Source organism: Acromyrmex echinatior, chromosome 3 (assembly GCF_024713525.1).
Source record: "Acromyrmex echinatior isolate Ae372 chromosome 3, ASM2471352v2, whole genome shotgun sequence".
Lineage (NCBI taxonomy): Eukaryota > Metazoa > Arthropoda > Insecta > Hymenoptera > Formicidae > Acromyrmex > Acromyrmex echinatior.
Genome location: NC_141854.1, coordinates 15,495,443 through 15,518,661, shown reverse-complemented (window position 1 = coordinate 15,518,661; position 23,219 = coordinate 15,495,443). Strand labels below are relative to the sequence as shown.

At 36.7% G+C, this 23,219-nt stretch overlaps 1 protein-coding gene and 1 long non-coding RNA gene across 11 annotated transcripts in view; one reads left to right on the top strand and one right to left on the bottom strand.

The window, feature by feature from the left end:
* Positions 1-23,219, top strand: part of LOC105149425 (uncharacterized) — a 375,771-nt gene that overhangs the window by 233,989 nt on the left and 118,563 nt on the right. The window lies entirely within an intron of this gene.
* On the bottom strand, positions 721-11,636 carry LOC105149424 (uncharacterized). The gene is made up of 2 exons (XR_846597.2): positions 8,867-11,636; positions 721-8,083 (listed from the first exon to the last, which is right to left on the bottom strand). It is a non-coding gene; the product is annotated as an uncharacterized LOC105149424 (long non-coding RNA).

Genomic DNA, 23,219 nt, shown 5'->3' with positions numbered 1-23,219 from the left:
ACGCATTTAGTGTAAGTAAATGTTTACTATTCGAAGAAATGTATATTGAGATTTAGTAATTTTTTTTTAATGCAATGTATACTTTCTCTTGTGTGTTTTACATTCGAGTGTAAATGTATCTTAGCTAATAATGTGGAAATAATTTCCACATAATATTTGATTGTATCCTTACTATTAAGTGCAAATAATGCCACGTGATCTTCTGCGAGTGATTTGTGGACACGACGATATACTTAAATTTATCACGTATCCGTATGATCATATATCCATCATGCTCTTCTTTTATTTTCACAGCTATGCGCTCGACCATCCTATATTGATTAATTGGTCGTGTTTTTTCTATGAAAAGTGCGAGCGATGCGTTAGAACATCATCGATTCGCTACGAGATGTATGAGACCGATATCACGTTTATAATAGGAAATATTTCTATTTTTCCTCCACTCTGATGGACTGTTCGACTGCGATTCGAACATATTTTTGATTTTCTCGAAATCGCGTGATGTCACGCACGAAATACATCGCTATATATGTTGTATAGATATCGAAATTCGTGTAATGGCTTTTAACGCGACGCGATTCATTAACGTGTGCTAAAACACCACTGATTAAAGTTGATCTTGTAACGATTAACTGGATACGATATATCGCCGCACTTACGTTGCCATGTATATTCGATATGATTCTGTATATTTCATGCGATACATACATTATTTAACGCTTTTTATTTTGTGTTGAAAACATGTTAAATTGGTAAATCCTTCATAATTATTTATATGCAATTAAAAGAAGCGATTTATCTACTTCTACTGTAATGAATACAAGGCTTTAATTTTTAATACCTAATAGTTTGTTGATAGCTAAATGTTTGTTGCACTTAAAGCTATTATCGTTATTCAAAACAATCTTGTCTTCTCTCTCTCTCTCTCTCTCTCTCTCTCTCTCTTTCTCTTTGTACAAAATATATTTATTTTCAAATTTATATAATATTGAAAAAAAGAAAGTTCAAATTTATCAAGGATATTGTTTCTATTAATATTATATTTATCTTTGTAAAAAAATCTAGTACACACGATATTATTTGTTCAATGAATTATATTTTAACTGCATATTTTGGTTAGATAACACTCTAGTTTGATGTATTTATAAAAAATCTATTACGATATAACTTTCACGCAGCATATGCATACGGATTTAATAGACTCACGTGAAATCTTCTCTCTTTCTTTTCTCTCTCTCTCTCTCTCTCTCTCCCCCCCCCCCTCCCTCTTTTACTCTTTCGTTTCGAATAACACGTAACGTCGTGTCACGTCGCGGGGAAAAATGTTTTTTATGTACCAGAGTCGGGCTTGTCCCGCGGGAAATGTTACGCGCGTGACACAACCAAACCTGCGAAATTACTTTTTGAAATCCCCGTCTATCCTTGCCGTCTTTCTCGCTACCTCGGTGCTTCCTAATACCTCAAAAAAGCTTAAACTCCTTTTTTAGGACAGAATGTAAGGTCTGTTTAAAATTTTACGAAACTTTTTCAGAACTATACTTATGTGCTTCTTAGCTACTTAAAAGCGAATGTGTTTATCACGATATCTTCATAAAAGGTACTTTAAAGTTATCGCTTTTGAACTGTTATAAAAAAAACCATCTCTCTCTCTGTCTCTCTCTCTTTTCTTTTCATATATAGATTTTGTACGGTGATTAATTAACGATTTATCAAACCTTGAAATTTGTATAATTTGTGTGATTGTATGAACGGAGATTTTTTTTTATTACACGAAAAAATGATTTGTGTTTCCTCATTTTTTTGCATTTAATTGAACGTTAAATTATGAATTATTATAAAAAATTTAATTAATTTCTTGTTGACCTAATTGATTCTCGATTTTATGGACAGCACCCGTTAAATGCAACAATAACTTAACAAACGACGAACAATGACCGCAACTAGAACATAGAAGGACATTTAGAACACGTGAAGTGGGAAAAGTTTTAATGTGGGCTTTATTTTATTCTGCGCTTTGTCTCCGCGAGAAGTAGTCTGGTAATATTATTACGGAAGGACGACGATGGATCGTAGTGGTAGAGCGGTTAGGAATTGAGATGGAAGTCGCGTTGCGTGTCGTTGGTTGCGCTTTTATTTCAGCGAGAAGTCGGTGAAAGGCGGTTGTTAACATTTCCCCAACTTCCCCGTGAATAGATGCAGCCGCGCATTGTTCCGCCCGATGCGCCGCGCCGCGCCGCCGAAAATTGAAGCACGTTTCGGCTGCAGCGCTACGTGATGCCCACGGACTGCCGCTTTCTCGTCAGAATACACGGCGCGCACAGCGCGAAATAAGAGGTATACCGGGGCACAAATCAACCGAATACAAACGTATTCGCGCGTCTCGCGCGAACACTCGGTCGCTCCTTCCAAACGAACTTTTTCGTTCAAACCTACGTCGCGAGCGTGAATCTAATAAACTGTTGCGAAATGGCCAGGTCTGGGGACCCATACTTTATATCTGCCATATGCCATCACGTCTCGCGGATTTTTTACGCGGCAACATGCTGCATACAGAATAACGTTCTTTCTCTGTCGCTTTGTTGTCCCTTTTCTTTCTTCGCACCGGCACCTAATAATATATATGTGAAAGTTCAAGGTTTGACGTAGTTATGTATGGTGATTGCAGTAACTGGACTACTGGGTTATAAATCTTTTCCAAAACAAATAAGTTAAAGTTAAGAAGAAAAAGATGGTAGAATAAAATCTTTTCACTGATTTGTCATCTATTAGTTTGTTTTTTTTTTAACGATACGTTGATGCGCTTATAAGACGTAATTGCACTCTTTTTTTAGTTTCATTTTTGTTATATAGTTTTTGTACGATGACATGTAAATATTCTGAAGATTTTATTTTGGAAAATAATTTTAGAGAATGAATTATATACAAGCTGCTTATTCTAATGTTAGATTACTATTACATATTAATGATCAATATGATGTTGTTATAAAAAATTGGAAAATAATTAGAATGTTACGATGGTACATTTGGGCAATCTTATGTAATGATGTAATGTCGACATAATATATGTAATCAGAGTGCCTGATATTAATTTTCTGATTATTTTTCTAATTATATTATACATAGAATAATGAGAAGAATCAATTTATTTCATTAAAAAATGTAATTGCATCTTCGAAGTATATCGGTGTAGTGTTGAAAGAAATATAACGTAAATTACACTATGAACATTGAAAGATATTCCTCTTACTTCTTTCTATATTGACTTATTGTTAGAAAAGAACGTTAGAATTACTTTGTATAGCGAATAATGGGTCACCAAAAAGCTTTTTTTAATAGGTTTTTAATTTACAGTTGATTATGGTAACAATATAAAAGGTTTTTGTTACAAATTATACAGAATATATTTTGAAAAGAATTAATATCCACAATCTCTTTTGTCTCTTCTTTTTATTTGACGGGAATTGTTGAATTCTCAGAACACGGAGATCATGCGACTATATAATATTACGTACGTGTGCACGAACTGAATGGTTTTGTATTATATTTTACACGATTCGATGTCTTTCACTTTCTCTGAATATAGTGACGTAAAACTTTTTATATTGCAGTGTGCAGACTTTAGCTTTGAGGTTTTTTATGGCACGCAAGAAAATTGCTGGCGATCATATATATATATATATATATATATATATATATATACATACACAGTCTTGCGTTATTGCCATTTGAATGCCAGTCATGAGTTTTGTTGATTTGTGTGTATTATTGCTTATAATGTTGCACCACCACGAAATTGGAAAAACGTATTTCGGTAGCCACGCGCGGTACACGAACGATTAATTAGGAACGCTGTCGATTTCGATTCGTGTATCTATTTACTCTGGCCGTACATTTCAGTTGCCGCGCGTAATTAGGCCAGTTGAAAACAAATTCCCGCTCGATTAAGCGCGGTCGTTAATGATGTACTTATAGTCATTAGCAAAACAAATTGATTATTTACTGCAATACAGTTCCGAAAATCGTTATTTTTAATTTAAATTTGCAGGCTGATAATGATGAGAAATCTCAAAAAAGGAAATTTGAAATTCGAAAACATTCTAACATAATTGCAAAATAAAACATTGTGTTTTAACGTATAAGAAAATTTATTTAAACATATTGACATTAACTTTAATCGTTGATAACGTCTTTTGTCATAATAAAGACTTCATTTTTGAAAGAGTATTGGTGATGTTGAAATCGACGAAGAGAGTTGAGAGGCTTTATAAACAGTGTTCGGGTCACTTAATCTTCCTTAGTTAGCGATCGATGGCTTCATAATCCTCCTCTTAACGTGAAGTTTTTTTGGGATTTGATATGTCAGAGATGACTAGACGATTTATTGTACAGACGTAATAGAAAGTTGATCAAGATCGAAAAGAAAAGTAGACGGATGCGTTTCGAGGCATTCAGGTTGATATCAGCGGATTTTATTTTAAAAAAAATGGAGTAAGCTCTTAGACAGAAAGACCAAATAAGGATGATAATAGACTGTATGTACTTTATGATATCAAAAGCAGCAACTCTCCGTGTTTCTCGTTTATCGTCTCAGATTTATTGAATCTCCTTTATGAACCAAAATGTTTGAAGGGAAAAGATATTCCCTGCCTACCGAGAGTTCTACTGAGGTTCCGTGATTAATGAACAAACTGCAGTGAAATTCTGTTACACTGAATACACACAAGTGAAATTTTCGCTATAATGAAGTTTGAATCCTCGTTCAATGTTTACACAATGTATAGGTAATTCGATTTAACGTGAGTAACTTTAATATAACACACTTTTGATTTTAGTGATCTCGCAGAGTTTGCGATTCCATATTATGAAGAAACTCATTTGTCAAATAAAAAATGGTTTCAAATTCAAAAATTGTGTGTGTGCATGTGTGTGTGTTTTGTGTGTGTTAAATATATGTGGATTTTTTTATACAATACACACTGCTGTTAGATATCATAGGAACAATGATAACTCAATCCATTAAATTAAAATAACATTTTATTTTTAACTTCCATATGTATCAAAATGTAAATTAATCCATTTCTGTGGTTAGTTTCGAAGCAAACAATATTTATATCAATGTATGCATTTAGTAAATAAACTAAATTTTGCATTCAAATTTAATATTCTTGAGTTAAATTGTTTAACTCAATTGTTTTAATTAAATTAATGACATATTAAATAGAAACAGTGACGATCTGATGACCTATAAAAATGATTGAAAATATTTCAAATTGTAATTTTATAATGTAAATTTAACAATATATGAATTATATATTATAATGAACTAACTAGATTTTGTTTAGCGCATAAACTCTACTTTTATTTTGCAAAGAAGAATAAAATATATTAGTAATACGTTCAACGTCTTAATGGTCGCTTATTGTTTGCGTTATTCTTCAATCTTGCACAGATGGCTTTGCAAACTTCCATCATTGCTACTGCATTAATTTTTTCCTGCATGAGCTAGTTTGACGTCTTCGTCAGTAATGATTTTCTCGATACCATATGGTAACAATACATTGCATTCGAGGGGTAAATGTGGACAACCATCCCGTAAGATATTCCAATATAATGTTGATGGACCCATCATTTATCATCGTTCAATCGATCACTCTTCTTCGATATGATTTTCATAATTTCTCTTGAATATTCTTTGTATCATATCACGCGAACAAAATTTCAAATGACATTAAAGTTCCAAGTAGGTATTCATTTTATAAGGTTCTAAATGCATTTTATTTTTTATAATAACAGTTTGCTTTGTCACCGCGTTGCCACCAGCATCCAGGTTAATCTTGGAATTTTGTCACGAAGTATTCGAAGGTAATTTTACCATCTTGACTTCTTCCTCGTCTTACCTCTTAGAACTATCAAAAGTTACTCGATGTCAAGTGGAAGCTTCGGGGGAGCTTTCTTCCCTATCTCTTCACTTCCGAGTTTCGCGAAGGGCGATATCGCGTCGCCAGATAAGGATGGTAAGAAGACAGGGAAACGGAAGAACGAAAAGTAGTGAAACAAGAAGTAAAACGGGGAAGAATGGTACGTAGAATTTCAGATGAAGTTAGATGAATCCGTGTGCGCGCGCGCGCGACTGCGATCGTAAGTTATTACGAAATAGTTTGTGAATTATGGTTGGACAGTAACAACTACATGTGATTTGAAATTTTACCATGTACAACGATACATAAATAATTCTGCGCGATAGTTACGTCAGCTCGTCAGCATAGTTTTATAAAGAAATACGTATGATAATGCTTGAAAACACTGACGTTGTTTCAAGTTTTACTTATAATTATACATATTCTTGTAGAAATTTTTGACATAAATATATATTTGCCGTTTGGATGCTTTTATATGCAAGAATAAGCGCAATGAAAAGACGGAGCGTGCATGGAGTTGCACTACTGACCGACTAACCCAGATATTTATCTGCATTATGAAAGAAAAATATCAAAATCTATTTTTAAATCATCCATAAGGATTCTAATTAACTAGAATAAACCTCATAAAGAAAAAATAGCAGGAATTCTTTACGCTACAGGTGTTACATGGAATATTAAATGGAATATCTAATAAATTCATTTTTATTGTGTATAATACTAATTAATAATATTATTCTCTTTCAGTTTTATAATTTAGTAAGTGATAATTTATTAAGTATTATTTATATTACATTATTAAAATGCGTAAGAATTTTAAATGACTGTATTGTAGCTCTTTAATTTCAAAATACTAAATATTATGGAAAATGTTTTGCAATGTATTATGATACATCACATATTGTAATGTGTGTCAGATATTATTTTCTTCACAATATGTGTATATATATATATATATATATATATGTGTGATTCAGTAATTTATTATTATTATATGTTAAAATATTCCATAATATTAACAAATATTCCGTGCCAGAATTAATTTGAAATCTGTGGACAATAACAAGTTCTCCAAAAAAAACATAAAAAATTACAAGAGTTAATGTAATATTTGTTTTAATTATATATATATATATATATAAAGAAAAATGAACAGTTTCCATAATGGAAATCTACGTGACTTTTGTTGAATTAATTATTTTAAATGTGGAAAAAAGGATAGAAATTGTGAAAGGAAGTGTGAGAAAGCGTTAACATTAGTAAGGAAAGGTATAACTGCGAGAAAGAAAGAGGGAATGGAAGAGAAAAGCCGACTATTAGATACTAGCTGCCGCAAAACTTAGAGAACTTATGAAAGTGGGATCGGGTTCGAGTGCTACAGTGAAACATGCTGGCACAGCACCTCGAGCTCCTCCTCTTCTGCTGCTCCACCCTTCGAGCCTCAACTCTCTATGTCTTTTGTTCTTTTTTCGCGGTACGGGAAGGAGAGAACAAACGGCCAAGTAGGATATACGAAACATATTAGAGTCTACGGCACGTCCGCGAATTGGCCGGCAAGTTTCTTGCTTTTTTTCCGTTTCTTCTTCAGCCCGGCGACATTAACCCGTATCCTTCGTTCTTCTCTTCGGAGACAAAGAGGGCGTAGGGCGGAATTGTCGCGCGAGCGAGGCGGGCGTGGCCAGGGCGCGTCGAGTCTCCTCGCGAAATTGAGCCATCGAAAAAGTTTAGAAGTCGTGCTTTGAATTCTGGATGTCCTTTCTCTTTTAGGTCCGGTCTTTCTTCGCGGCTGTCCATACGGTAGTAATTTACAGGACGCAACAAAGGGAGCAATCATTACTGTCTTCGGATTGTTCTTTTTTCCAGGCCGTTCTGTTTTTCCACAGTTTATTCTCCCTTTTGCCACGAAGGTGCGTTCCAGGACCGAAAGCTTATAATGAGACTCGAAGTTGGTGGGCGCGACCTGGAATATCTTGAATTGTAGTCGACGGTTCGCGATACCGAGAATTGGAACTATCCGCTATCGTAGTCCAGCAAAAGGCACGCGAGATGACAATCCTATTAGCGAGTAGGCAGACGGCAAAATAGCTTTCAAGATAATAAAACGTGCTTGGCGGGGATGTCTTTCGCGGCTGAGGACGCTTCCTAGACGTAACTGTTGCCGCCGTCTGAAAATGGAAATGAAACCATTTTATATTTATTCCTAAACACTTTCCTCTCTTAAATTAATATTAAAATCCACTGCTGGATGTAGACTTTGCATGATCTAATTAAATTACGATGATTTCACGACGTTAAATCTAAATTTAAAAATTACAAATTATATAATCTTTTATCAAACTTAAATGTCTCCGAATAAATATTATTTGAAAAAATCATTGCAAATTCTAAAGTGTTATAAAAAAATGCATATCATTTTTCGCGTAGAATCGCAATTTATAGATACTTATATTTATCAATAGATATAAAATAGATATTTCAAATGGACATATATATATATTATATATTGAATATCTTGATAAATAATATAAATTATGATTCTGGAGTGTATTTTTTGCATAATGTGCATTTTTGTTAATAATTCGATTTGAAATTTGCAATTATTTTGAAATAATATTTATTCAGACGTTTATATTTGACAAAAAAATGTATAATCTGTAATTTTTTAATTCTATTACGAATCATATGTGGCATACAAAAAGAAGAGACGTAAAATTGGTTGATAAATTAAATTCCATTGAAAAATGTTTATCATACAGCAATCAAGGTGCTTTTGACAATTATTATAATATAATTACGTGGATTTCGGTGTCCCTGTGGAAAATCGTTGAACACGAAAAGAATTCGCGATATATCAGTCGAGCGGTCACTATATATTCCCTCCCCCCCCCCCTCTCTCTCTCTCTCTCTCTCTCTCGGGAGGCCGTAATAAAATCTAAAAATATATATACCTTTCGAAATAAAATAAAATGGTAAACGTAGCGTGAAACGGCTTGTCCGTTATATAGCGTCGCTGTGCAACGGCAGCAGTAGTGCCGCAGCACGATGGAGCGGCCACGTCTCTCCCTCTCACCGTCCTTCGCGAAATACATTTTCCGTATTACTCTCGAACGTTCTCCTCCGTCGTTTCTCGTGGTACATGGCCGAACGTGTGCGCTTCCGTTCCGCTCCGCGTGTTCTCCGCATTGTCCTTTTGCGTTTTGCGCCGCCGAATCCTCTTCCGCTACTATTGAATTTTCATACGTTCGCGCGATTTATAACACCGGTGAGAAACCAACGCGATTCTTTGCCATTCATTCGGCGACTAAATTTTGGTACTGCGAAACTGAAAAAATAGAAAGTCGTATGATAGATGAACTATTTTACATGTACATTTTCTTTGGGATTAAAGCAAAATAGTTCGAAATGTGAAAGACGATGTTTAGTAATATATAATAAAACATGAGGAGTAAGTTCAAAGAATACTTTTGAAAAAGTATATTTTCAATCAACTCACTGTTATTCAGTTTAATATTTAAAAATCTTTGATAAAAGAACGATATTTATTTTGCATAATATTTGATCTTATTTAGATTATTTTGCCGTCGTAATTTTTTTCTAACATTATTCTGTGATCACCTTTACATTCGATATATACTCTGCGATATTTATTCTTGTTAGCTGCTCTCTGTTTTTGAACAGAGATGAAATCTCATTTGATAACATCTCTTCTTATATTTGCGCGCGTATAGGTCATCATCTCATGGTTTTATTTTCCTCCGCGGATTTTATCCATGTAACTTTTTTTTTTACTTTCAACCTTCCTTTTTCCTTCTACATCTTGACGTTTTTCTTTTCATTTCCGTTCATGAACGAACGCATTCTCTCGCGTAGATTCGAGCTCTTCGTTTTCTCTCATTCGCGCTTGTTTCCCGTACATATTCCGTATTCTCTATCTCTCTCTCTCTCTCTCTCTTTCCTCCCTCACATACTCCCTTTCCATTCGTTTTTCAATCTCTTTCTATTCCCTTTTTCATTCTACTTGACGCCACTTTTGCCCTCGTGCACCGCGCTTGGTGACTTCTCCTTTCTTTTTCCCTTACCTTCCTAGCCCCGTGCGGCAGAATCTTCGTTCTCTTTTATTTCCGTCGTCTTCATTTTTCCTTCCCGTTCGACGCTTACGCCGCTCTTTGTCCATTCCGCGTCGTTCGCGCCATGTCGCGTCGCTTTCTTTATTGTATTTGTTCCCCGGTGTCCTCCCTGTTCCCGTGTAGCGGCCGCGGCTCCCGATACCTCTCCAGGTTTTCCACGCACGTAAATGCGCGTTCTCTTATTTTTCTCAGCTCCCTTTTTCTCGCGTTCGATCCCACCATCGCGCGCGAACGCTCGCGCGATCCGCCGCTACGTGACATTTTCCGTTTTCCTTTTCGGTATGTACGCCTGGTATCCAATACGTGATCCGTTCTACCTTGTCTCGATATTGTTCTTTTCTACTTCGCAAAGTGCATTCTTTGGGCGTCTCCCGTTTTCGCACCGTTTTTCCTTTCTTATCGCGTTCCTTTCTACTCCGCGCGGCTTCTCCTCTCGTTTCTCCTCAAATTCCTGGCACTTCGTTACTTGGCCGATGGCAGATCCTTGAAAATACGATACGCTCGATTCCCTCCCATTACCCGCGTTAATTCGGGTACGCAACTAGAGAGTGGAGAACCACAAGATCGTTGGAGCCAGCAAACGGCTATGGCCGCTGCTCGTTGGAGCGCGAATCCCCAGTCAAACAATATTCAACTAAATTTCTGTAAATTCGCCGTTCTGGCCGAGATGGCTGGATTGTTACTATGGGAATTCGAGGTGTTACGTGATAGTCTTAACTGCGCCTGAAATCAAAGGACAGTTTCTATGGAAGTCCTTGCGGACTAAATACCTAACTTGCGCGCTGTTTCGCCTTTTAACATTGTGTATATCTACCTCCTATTTTATATACACGGTATATAAATACATAGTAGAAAATATTTTGTATTTAAACATTGTGTGAAAATCAATTCTTGTTACAATTTTTATCTTGTTGAATTTTTAACATATCATATTAATTTAACACAACACAATGTAATTGTGTTGTTTGAGTATTTTGTGTTAAATTGATCTTTAACATTTTTTACTGTTAAAATAATATCATTTATGATAGTAGTGAACAAATAATATAAAAATAATGTATTTTAAAACGTAAATTTCAAGATAAATGAATAATTACGTGTTAATTTAATATACATAAATGTCGATTTTTCGAAAAAAAATTCTTCCACAAATTGTTTACAAATTATATTACATTTTTGTGTTAATTTTGTACATAACATTCCTGTTACTTTCTAGATATTTATCTTATGTTAAATTAACATAAAATTTGAGTGGACTTTCGGGATATTTGTGAAATGTTGTGAAATTGTTTTTAATACAAATTTTCCAACTGTAGACAGATTTTATTCAATTCGATTTTTTTATGCGATTAAATATGATCATCCGAATTTTATTTCAACTATTTTTAGACTTAACAGTTGGATATTTGATCGTAGAAACGTTAACAGTATGTATTAACTTATACATTTCCTTCAATTTGTGGAAAAGACAAAAAAGAAGAAAAATGACGTTCAGAAACTTCACTCGTACGTTGCCGGAGATAAAATAAGAACAAGTACGGGGTAATCGACACGGATGAGGGCTGGGGTCGTAAATTATTGCGCCTGGATCGATTCGAGGATTTTCGAGCGAGAGGGACGCAAGGCTAAGGAAAAAAAAAAGATAAAATGGTGAAGATGGCGGAAACTGGAAAGTGAGGAGGAATCTTGGCCGCTAACGGACCGGGAAACAAGACTGCAGGCCCTAACTTTCGTTACTGCACGCCGCTGGGAATTTATTATTCCGCGTACGGAAGGGGCGGCTCTTGCGTAACCCACGTCCACTTTAATGCAATTACCGCCTCGTGCCGTTCCACGCCTAGAGGGGTTGGAAACACAGCGGGGAGAGAAGATCTACGAAGGATTCTTTGTGCACCTTCGTTTCTTTGTTCTTCTCGCAGGGATTTTTCCACGATGCTGCCAACGTCGCGCGAGCGCACTTTGACCTCACATCATCGTAGTTAGGTCGTGCGAGGAATCCGCGCCCTTTGTCGGCATGGTAATTAAATTTAAATAAGGGACTGATGAGAGAGAAAGTCGACTTGATGAAGAGAAGAAAAACGCAGAGTCGGAATAGCCGATGTGGATAAGCTGCAAAGGACGAAAAGATTGAAGCGGTGATGTGAGTGGACGGGAAAGAGATCTGAAAAATATCAGTGGCGATTACTCATCGTTTTTGTCTTTTTTACGAGAATCAAAGAGACATAGAAAGCAAAAGAGGATAAAATTTCTTAAGACTTCCGTCGTACATTTTCGACATTTTCGTTGATCTTACAATTGATTACTTTTTCCTACGTTTTGATGGCCGTTGACGAGTACCGTCGCATCGCTCGGAGTGCATCACAATTTAAATGAAGAGCACGTTTCAATGAAAATACTCGCAAGATGAAGGAAAACGGAATTACGAATGGTTCATTCGTAAAGACATCTCAAGGGAATTAGGACGCTGATGCGGAGTGACGGAAGGAAGAGATTATCCTCAGTCAACTTACCAGAATCCTGTTCCATTTAACGTAATTACTACTTGGCCGTGAGGTAAAGAATAGCGAGATGGAGACGCGACTTTTTTGCGTCCTGCGGAATCTCTTCATCTAGAATTTTGTTTGTTTCCTCTATTTGTACGTCGCTGTCGAATTGTAATACGGAGCCACTACGAGATTCGTGGAGTTAAGTAAATACCGAAGAAAGCCGAATTGAAGGGAGTCAAACTGCTTAAGATAGTGAAGCATGGCGGCGCCGAGCATGGCAGGAATGTTAGATGGAACAGTCAAGGTCTTTCGAACTTTTGTGTAAAGCGGAATTCTAATTGCGAAGGATCAGATAGATCGAGTTTAGTTTCGAGCACGTCCGCTTTAACGTGATTAGCTTCGCGCAGAAAAGTGGAAGTGAAAAGGGAAGGGCGAAAAAGTGAGTTTCGTAGCGCATTTTCGTCGCTGTTACTCTTCTTTGATCCGCCACGTTTGTTTCGCCACCTTGTTTCGCGTCCCTTTGTCGATTTCCGTCGAACGAGGGGATGTCGCATGTCTGACCGTCACGCTCGTGCGGTCAGACGGAAGTCCAAACACGATTTATAATGCGTGATCCTTTACGTACAGACGTTGTTAGTTTTTTTATGGACTCCTTTATAAATAATTATAGAAAGGAATACACGGTAAGATAAGAATAAAATGTTTTGAAACTTTCGTCTCAAGTTTTAATGTTTTTATATATTATAATTTGTATATTGTACTAATACGCGTGTAAAAGATTTAAATTGTTATTTTATGCGTAATTTAATTTTACAACGCAAACGGAACCCTATAATTTTATGATTAATTTTTTTTTATATCATTTACTATTGTTGTAATTTATACATGATCGACTTTAATTAAAACTTGATAAAAATTTCAAGATTTTTGCAACTAATTAAAAAAACTAGAAGAATCGATTCTATTTTCTTAATGTCGAACAGTTACTCAGTTTTACCACATCCGAAACGAATTCTTTACCAGTGTAAACTCAGTCCGAATCAACAGTAAGATTTACGTGATTACAAGGTGCTCAGATAATTGACGACTTAACCATTTCTTCGCCGAGTAACTTTGCCCTAAGTAAAGGACCGAACTCCGCCTTCTACTCGTCGTTCCTTCATCCGTAAATTTGTTTCACCACGTTGGCCAGTCTCCTCCCACCCCCTGCTTCTCTGGTCAAACTTGAGATCAGAAAGAAGGAAATGTTGCAAGGGGTCGGTCGCTCCGCCGACCAAGCAGGGAATTCAAATAAGAATCCGACGGAAAACGTGGGCGTTTTAAGGGAATAAGACGAGCTCCTGGAACGAGTTCACCATAGAGAAGGATCCGGAGATAGAAGCGGCGAAGAGAAATTGGTAGGGTGGTGCTGGATGATGAGAGCAAAAAATCGTCAGAGTCTACCGGCGACGACGATGCCGACGTCGTCGTCGCCGTCGCCGTCGCCACTGCTAGCTTGCCAGTGACTGCATTGCGCCGTCACGTCTCACGAGACTTTGGGGGTCCGTTCCAAGATGGTTCATTAGTTGTCGCAATGCAGGACCTCTCCTGCTTTTGCTTTCTCTTCTTCCCCCTTTCTTCCCTTCCATCATTCTCTCTCTCTCTCTCTCTCTTTCTCTCGGAATCTGTCTATCTTTTTTCTACTCTCCGTCGTTTTTTCTCCCTCTATCCTCGACGCTCGATCTTCCTTCCAGTTAGATCCTCCAGCGGGCCGTGCTGCCTTCTCTTCCGTCCCCTAAAATGTCGCGTCCCGACGGCCATAGAGACCTCGAAACTCAGGGAATAGCAACGAAGAAGGATATTTTGCTCAGTCAAGCGTGCCCGAGGATTTCCACGAAATCCCTGTTTCGGATGCATCGAGTTCCTTTCTCTGGGGGTAGGAGTTCCTCCGTCTCTCCTATCGGCGTCCTTTTCTTCGCCTTCTGTTCACATCGTTGCGTTCTCTGACCTTTCTCCTTCCTCCACCATTCGTCGGGCGGTATGTCCTTGTTCGACTGTGTAAGCTACGAAATGCTATACGCACCTTCTTGTGCGGCTCCAAGGGATTACGAATTGCCGCAGTCGTTCCTCTCGCGAGCCCGATATCGAAACAATTCCGTGTGCCAAGTCGCGCGGAAGTACACTCAAAGACTCTATGATCGGGACGAGATTCGATTCGCAGTCCCTTCACACCTACGACGAGCGTTCCCGGCGGCATTGCGGCAAACAATATCTCGTGACGTTTCGCGAACCTGGAAGCCTCTTCGGACCATTCGTTCGTGTCGATACGATCCGATTCCTTCGGGCTATGCTTCAAGTTGAGGATTCTTTAAGGGAGTTTCGCTTTTCCAGACGCCGTTTGTTTCTTCGGCGTCTCATATGTTGCGTCTGAAAGTTCCGGACTGTACCTGATCTGTCATTGAGAGAAGAAAAATGTCATTCATTTATAATCGATTGACTGAACAGTTTCGATAAATTCAATTCTTCTTAGGATTTTTAGTACATTTCTCATAGTAGATCCTCGTATTTAACATAAAAATGTTAACTTGTATATATTGCGTGATGGTTCATGTCATATCATTATGCTAGCTGTGAATAATAGTCAATTATTTGCTTGATTCTATTTTTATTAGTTCCATGAAATATAAGCATGAAATAAATACAAGGGTTGTGTTCAACGTTAAACGCGCGGGAAATTCGCAATCGATATATATATATATAATTAATATTGTGATAAATATTTTAACGTGTACAAATTTGTTTTCTTCTCGTTGAATGATGCTTGTTTCACGAATACCTTTTTGTGATGAAAAACGAGATTTTCTTCCTAATTATTATAATTCAAAAGACATCATTTGTGTTTTTTTCAAATTTTTAATGTATTTGAGACATATAATTTGTAAAAATATAACTCATAAAAATGTAAATATGCAATTTTTAAGCAATTACCGAGATTCAAGATGAGATTACGCTTGATATCTGAATCTAATCTAGGTAATAGATATCAAACGTAGAAAAAATTTTAATCAAATGTTAATTGTACCAACTGAATATTTAACTAAAATTATTTCATTCAATATTTCTAGTTACAGATTGTTTTTTTTAGTATTCGTTCTTTTTCTATAAAATATGCTATAAACTTTTATTGAAATAATTAATATCAGATTTCCTTGTATGTGTTGCTCATTTTAAAAACTCGATAGTCCCTCACGCTTCGATACACGTCCATCCGCACGAATTTGCGATGAAAGGAACATCGGCTGTAGGAGTTACACTCGAATTTGATTAATACTTTCCTAAGTAAATGTGAGCAGCGATTGATTTTTGCTCTGAAGAGAGTCGAGTCGTATCATGTATTCCGTGGTACAATCTCGATCTCCTTCTCGTTTTACCACGATATATAGATACAGCGCCCGCACGTGCGGCTAATAATAATATTAAATTCGAGTGTGCTCTTGGAAACGCGCGGGCGGCGAGAATCTGTGCAAACACGTAACTGGCTGCCGTGTTACGCCAGGTAAATCAAACAGATGATGGAAACGTGATAAGTCCGTTTCTCTTTCGCGCAACACGACGCGACGGATTTCCGGCGCGGCTCGATCTCGTATTCAAACCGACCTACAAGTTAATCAAAACCCAAACGCCGTCCCGAGACTCGGAAAGATTTCCCAACTTCATCTCTTCTTGCTCTCCATTATCGTCTAGTCTAAGTAAAGGAGATGAACGAAGATCGTACCTCGTTCACTTCCGTTTCTGTGTTCCATTTCTTCACGTTTCAATTTAGAACGAAGTCGTAACTTTTATTTCATCGTTATCGATTACGAAAAACGCAAGTTTTCGATTTTTGACATAGCTTTGTATATTCGATAATTATATCATCACAGAAGATAGCTTAAGTGAAGTAAAATGTTCGTTTCGACCGTTTCAGCAATCAATTATTCAGCTTCGTCTGTTTTTATATCCTCGCTCGTCCACACATTTGCTTTTTTCGCTTCACTTATACCTCGTTCCTTCCTTAGCGTTCCTTCCTTCGTTGAACAGATACGTGCATTCTACTCTCGTCCTGTATCGAAGTACCTCGCAAAGGGGACCTACTTAAAACTGACTCCCGTGAATCCCGTACTTACTCTTTTCGATGCACTCTCCGTACTTTCCGTCGATCCTCGGACTGCAATGTATCGTTCCTTTCCCCTGCTGCATAATGAATCTTACATTTGCCTCTTTCTCTCCCAGCTATTCTCATTCCATTCGTGAATTTTCGGTCTTCCTCTTTTTTTTTCCTCCCATATAAACGTCGCATCTTCATTTCACTCCATAGACTTACTCTCAGCTTTTTACTGCCCTTCGCATTCTCGTCTCCTTATTTCTTATCCCCGCCCTATGTCTCTTTCTCCACGAGTCGCAGTCGAGTTAAACCGAGCGCAACAACCAGTCCTGCAGACGAAAAAGAGATTTCGTCGTTGTCTCTCTCATTCTTTTCCTTTCTTCTTCTACCATATTCCACCTTTCTCTCGCTCTCGTCTTTATAGCGCGATTGTGCGTGGTTCTGCGAAGGAACAACGTCGTCGCCAAGCCAGTCCAGGGTTCCTTTCTTAATCTTTCCTGGGACAATCGTCTCGGCGTGATAATTTAATCCGGGAGTTACGGAATTAAAAGTTTCCTGCTGAGCGACGCACGACCGAGGACACTGTCGTCCTGCTTCCTCTCTCTTCCTCGTTCTCCAAACTAGTGTCCGACGTTCTCCACCTTCTCGTTTTTTCTTCTCTGACCTTCTCCCCCTCCCTCCCTCTCCCCCTTTCCATCCTTTTTCATCATCTACGCGTTCTCATTTCCCATTACTGTCCTGACTATCCCTTTTTGTGAACGAAAAGTATCTTACGACGCACGACCAGACTTTAGACTTAATTAATAAATTTGTCTCGCTTTGCCTAAATATTAGAATTGCTAATTTCCGTAAACAGCACGCTCCGCTGCAGCAGCTACTTATCTCTCCTTCCCGGTTTCTTTGAAGGCGTCTCTTCCTTTAATTTCTACCTTCTCTTATTTGAGTCTTTTTCGTGTTGCGTTTTTCGCTGACCGTTGTCCTTTCGGTATGCTATGAAGAGTAATTGAAAAGGAAATTCATGCGAACCGACGTTTTAATTGTTGAAAATTTATCTTAGAAATTTTCTACTTTTTCGCTACCGAATAACATTGATCGTAAATATTCTTCGGTAAATTTTTGAATTAATAACATAGTTTGTATATTTATGAAATAATGAATAAATAAAAAAAATTAATTAAAAAAATAAATTAAAAATAGAATTAACATACAGTTATATTAAATTTTTGATAAATCCTCTAACTAATTTGTGAAAAGGAAGGAAACTTTATCACTGAGACATTTTGGTGAAAAGTCATTAGATACATAATTTTTACTTTTTGATACTGAGTGTTATAATAATTACATTTTAAATGAGATTTATTAAATAAGCTCGAAATTAAGTAAGAAAGATTTTTTTTTATTTATTTACAATTTAATCATTTAATTTACAGAGACTGTTCAGTACTTAATATTAAATACGTTTGTAATTGATATTTTACTGAAAAAAAAAAAAAAATTTTTTTTTTAAATGTTTATGGATCTTAGTGCCTAATAATATGAAACTCAATTTTAGACTGAAACTGGAGTGTATAATATCACAAATTAAATTGGCAAGTAATATAATATTATCGATATTAATCAGCGTCAAATGTCGCTTTCTTTATTTAGTTATGGTAAACATTTCTCAGTTCATTTTCATTTAATATTGTTTAACTGTAACATGTTTTTGATGTAAAAAAAAGTAAATCGAAAAAAATATAGTTTTGAGAATGTACGGAATAAAATCGACTAAGGCATGTATTCTACACAAACGGTGAAGCGCGAATAAAGTTTGTTAAGTATATAAAAAAATATAAATTTTTATTTGTGTGTATATGTAGCCATCTAACTACTAATTTTAATGTTAGGAGTGCGATAGAACAAGTATTAATGGTAAGAACAAGAATAGAAATTGCATGAAAAATAGAATAGCGCCACTCTCGTCCTGTAAAGGTTAAAGTTAAATATGCTACAAGTGACAATTGTTTATTTATTAATTTATTAATCTCTTTACTAATCTTAATTATCAAAATGATGCGTTAAATTTGCGATAATTGTGATAATATATTATGATTTCATTAGGTCATATACACTTGGACGAAGCTATTAACTGTAATTTACGAAATTGTCAGATAATATTCTAATCAAGAATATTCCGCACTAACTCTGGATATTTCGTTCTTCGTCCCATCTCGCGTTCTTGTCCGCGTTTAAACCAAGGTCGGCACGATTAATCAAGCAACTAGAATTTCTAGTACCGACGATCTTGGCGTAATTTCTTCCTCGGTGGTTAGTACGTGGCATAAACATTTTCCAACGGCTTCTCGAAAAGAAGGGAGCACTAATTACGTACCGCCGACATCCGCCTCCGTCGACGACTCCCGGATTATTAATATTTACGACAATTCGCGGTGTTTCCCCCGGTCGGCACCTAACTGTGCGATATACCAGAAACTCGACGACTCTCATTTTTCCGACTATTTACTGCTAGCTGTTGGCTCGTTTTCGAGCCAGGTTGCGCGCGCGAGCGAGAAGGAGAGAGAAGGTGCAGTTATTAAAATAAAAAAGTATGATAAATAAGAATGCGAGCGGAGCGAGGGAGGGGATTATTAAAATAACAAATGCGTTGCACGAAAGCGGACGAGCTCGCCGCGTTTTTATCCGTTTGCTGGCATTTGTACTGTTTTTCCGCTTTACCTGAAAATATTTTCCGCGACACGCGCGCGAGAAACTCCTACCAGGGGAAAAAAAGCAACGCATTATATTCTCAATTACGGGCGCACGATAAATGTTAATTTTTTTTTTTTTTTTTATAGCGCGAGATAAAGTCTTTTTCTCTCTTCTTTCAGCTGCGTTTGTCTCGATCGACTGGAGGATAAAACCCGAAATAATTGTACTTCTAATATCCGACAGCGTTAAATTTTCATTGCCGTATAAGATCAGTTTCCAGAAGCGCGCCATGTTAATTAACGAGCTGCATCGACTCTCTAATCAGATGTATCTTCTGATTAGCGACACGACGCTCTTGCTGGCGTCGCCGTTCGTGTAAACACGAATCTAATTTGAACGCGTCGGGGTTGGTAGCTTGTACAACGCACTAATTATCACCAAAGGAGACTGGGATGACACATTTAATTTATAGAACTCAAACGAATCGCCAATCATCGCGCGATGGTAACTTTATCTTAATAATTCGCGAAAGCATACACGTTTGACATTCGTAAATTAGATCAGACGATCCTCTCGTCATTTTACTCGTCACTGTGTCGATTCTTTTTATTTTTGTTGTTATTCCGACGGAAAATCGATCGTCGTCGTTTTGGTGGATTTCATCGTGCTCGACGTTTAACTTTGCATTCGCGGAGCGCGTCCCAAAAATAATCCTGTTGTCGCGAGTAGGAGCAAGAGAAATATGCTGACAAGTAAACGTTCATTTGGATTAATATCGTTACACGTAACTGTTTGTCCTGTCAGGCGTAAACTCACTTCACCGTGTTTACCAGCGCGAAATAAAATACGATTTGCCCGGCGGCCATTTATTTCTCTCACGGTCCGGGTACAAAATGGTGGTCTCTGCGTGGAGATTCGTTGGACTTTCCGGAATGTGTCTTCCGTTAAGGAAAATGACTTTTTACTTACATGCTTCTAGCGAGCAGTAAGGCGGAAGAAAAGCCCGGACTTACGTTGATTGCCTTGTTCCGCTATCTCTTTCATATACTCATATTTATATAATTATATTCTCAGCGTAACGTTGCTTTGTAATTGTATTTGAGATACAATAAAAGCGTAATTAATGATTAGTTAGTTACAATGTTATTAATACTACCATTTTGAAATTAATCATATTAAATATCTTCTATAATTAGTTATACATTAACTTTTATATTTTATGATAAGATTGTTTTAAATTAATTACAAGATAAATTTCTTCATGATTATACATGTGTACTTTGTGTTGTTGATCATGTAAGATCGTAAGATAATATTAGGTGTTGGAATTAATTCGTAGCGTTTTTAATGAAAGAATGTTATTTATTTCACATGAGCATTAAAAAATACATTAATGAAAGTACTTCCCATCACTTGTAAAACGCTACGAATTAATTCCAACACCTAATAGTATTTCGAGTGGCATAATAATTAAAAAATTCACTTCTTATTTTATTCGTAGAAATCATTGTGTGAATCTATATTTGATAGATAAATTAAATCTAGAGTTATTAATTAATAGAGTTAAAAAGAGAACGATTTTGCTGAAGTAAGTATCTAAAAATTTAGACAGACAGATCTGAAATTGTTGGTCCAACAGAATTATAATTTTGTTGAACCAACAAAATAATTACGTAGGAAATTCAAGCATGATAAACAATACTGCAAAAAGTTTTGATTTTCTCGCAACCAGCTTGAACGTTCTACATACAAAATTACTTTGATAGTCTAACAAAATTTTTTTCAGATCTGTAACTGAATTTTTAGATATTTCAGCAAAACATTTTTTCCATATAATTCTTTGCGTCAGCAATTCTAGAAATTTTATAAAAAGAAATTTTATTATTTAAAAAATTATTGCTACATAGTGGAAATTGCACACTATGTAGCAATAATAATTAACTAGAATTATTGATGATTAACGTATTTCTGCTGCACAACGTTTATTTTTTATACATACTTTTTTGAAACAGGGATGAAACGTTGAAATAAATGCGATTAACTTAATCATTTACATATTGCAATAAAAATCACGAGAAATTTCAGAATGTGTAGTACTATAAATTTAATAAAAAGTTACAAAAGTTACCAGTTATTTTGAACTACTGTTCCAGTAGTTTTATCATTACAATGAATTGATCTCACTAATAGTAATAATTTATTTCGTATAAAATAAACATCTGTATTACCTTGAAACAACGTAGGTAGGTAAGTTATCGTGTGTTTCGTTTTATTGGGAGCAGTCAGCAACTACAACTCTATTTGGAACGCGTTCAAACGTTGATGCCAGTCTCGAAAGTGCACGTTACAGCCAGATCACGCCGGCGATCGCGGAAAATCTGACGCGGAGATAATACGCACGTACTATCAATTCACGTGCGTCGTCCAGAAATATATAATCTACCTAACCGTGGAGGTGTAGGGAATGGGGAATGGACGTCGGGAGGGAACGAGATGTACCTGATCGTTGTTACATGCTTGTCGGAATATCGCGGTGAACGGCGCGTGCATGTAACCGGCTGTCCGACCGATCGGCGCGCGTTGCACTCGCGTGCGAACCATAAAGGGAGCGCAGAATTTCACGTGACTCACCGAACCTGCCTACCTACCCGACCCGACGCATGACTCATGCTCGCAATTTGCCAATTAACGAACTTGCCGTAATCAGATAGTGTCGCCTGACCCTGATCGTGCGCTTATGTTAACTGTGCCGTCGTCATGAGGTTTGCTGAGCGCGATGTTGCTAAGTGCAGCTTTGCTTCAGTTACCCCACTCTCTTTTATTAGCCTTCTCTCCCTTCCTCGTTTCTTTCCTAGCGCCCTTTCTTGGAAGTAATATCAATAAGCTAACAGGCTCGTGCGAGACGTACAAGCAAGCTAACCACTCGTTCTATTACGGAAATTGTTTGTTTTATTTTGATTATTGAATGCGGAATTCGATTCAATAATGCTTTCGAATAAAATTTTTTTCAATAAATACTTTCTCGATACTTACGTTTTTTTTCATCCTTATTTTCTTCTGGCATTCCTTCGCTTTTTTAATCTCTTCTTCAGTTAATAAATATGCCATCTCTGCCGCAAACCTTGGATATAAGCAACCGCGTAACCACCGTTGCATTTTATCCCGATGTGGACCTCTTCCTCTCTAATTAATAAACCCGCCGAGCTGACGCGTAGTTTCTTGCATCCTTGGGTTACTAGCCTCGGCACAAACGTATTTTTTATAATTAACAAACCCACAAAGTTTACTGCAACCTCAGTCGACGTTAGCGTTTATCTTTTCCTTCGTAATTGCTGGTATTCCCATGTTTTTATATTTATAATGCGTCTCTTGCGTTTTAGGACAAATAGTCTGGACTGAAATACATTTTTAAAATAAAAAGTTGAGTTGTAGAATGAGAAGATGAACGAGCGAATATCTTTATTTATTGTTCTTACACACTTATGTTCCTAGTGTGGATAATCGGTTCATGAATTTTAATCGCGTACAAGTCGAAGTCTCATGAATATCGCTAGGCTATGGACATCATCATTTTTAATTGGTCATTAAACACGAGATAGTTGTTTAATACAATGTCCTAATTGCTCTAATAAACATCTTAAAAATCTGCAATGAACTTATTACGAGAAGTATTACCTCAGTCAGGGTTTGAATCTCGACTGTGTACTGTCTATTCTCTTTAAAACTTATATTGTCATATAAGTTTTAAATTTTTTAATGTTTCTGTTCGATAAAGCTAACGTATTGAAGACGAATAATTGTCACCCATGCATTAATGATCGAGAAAATCTAAACATATATGTTTACTCCACGATATTTTCATTCATTTCTAAAAGTT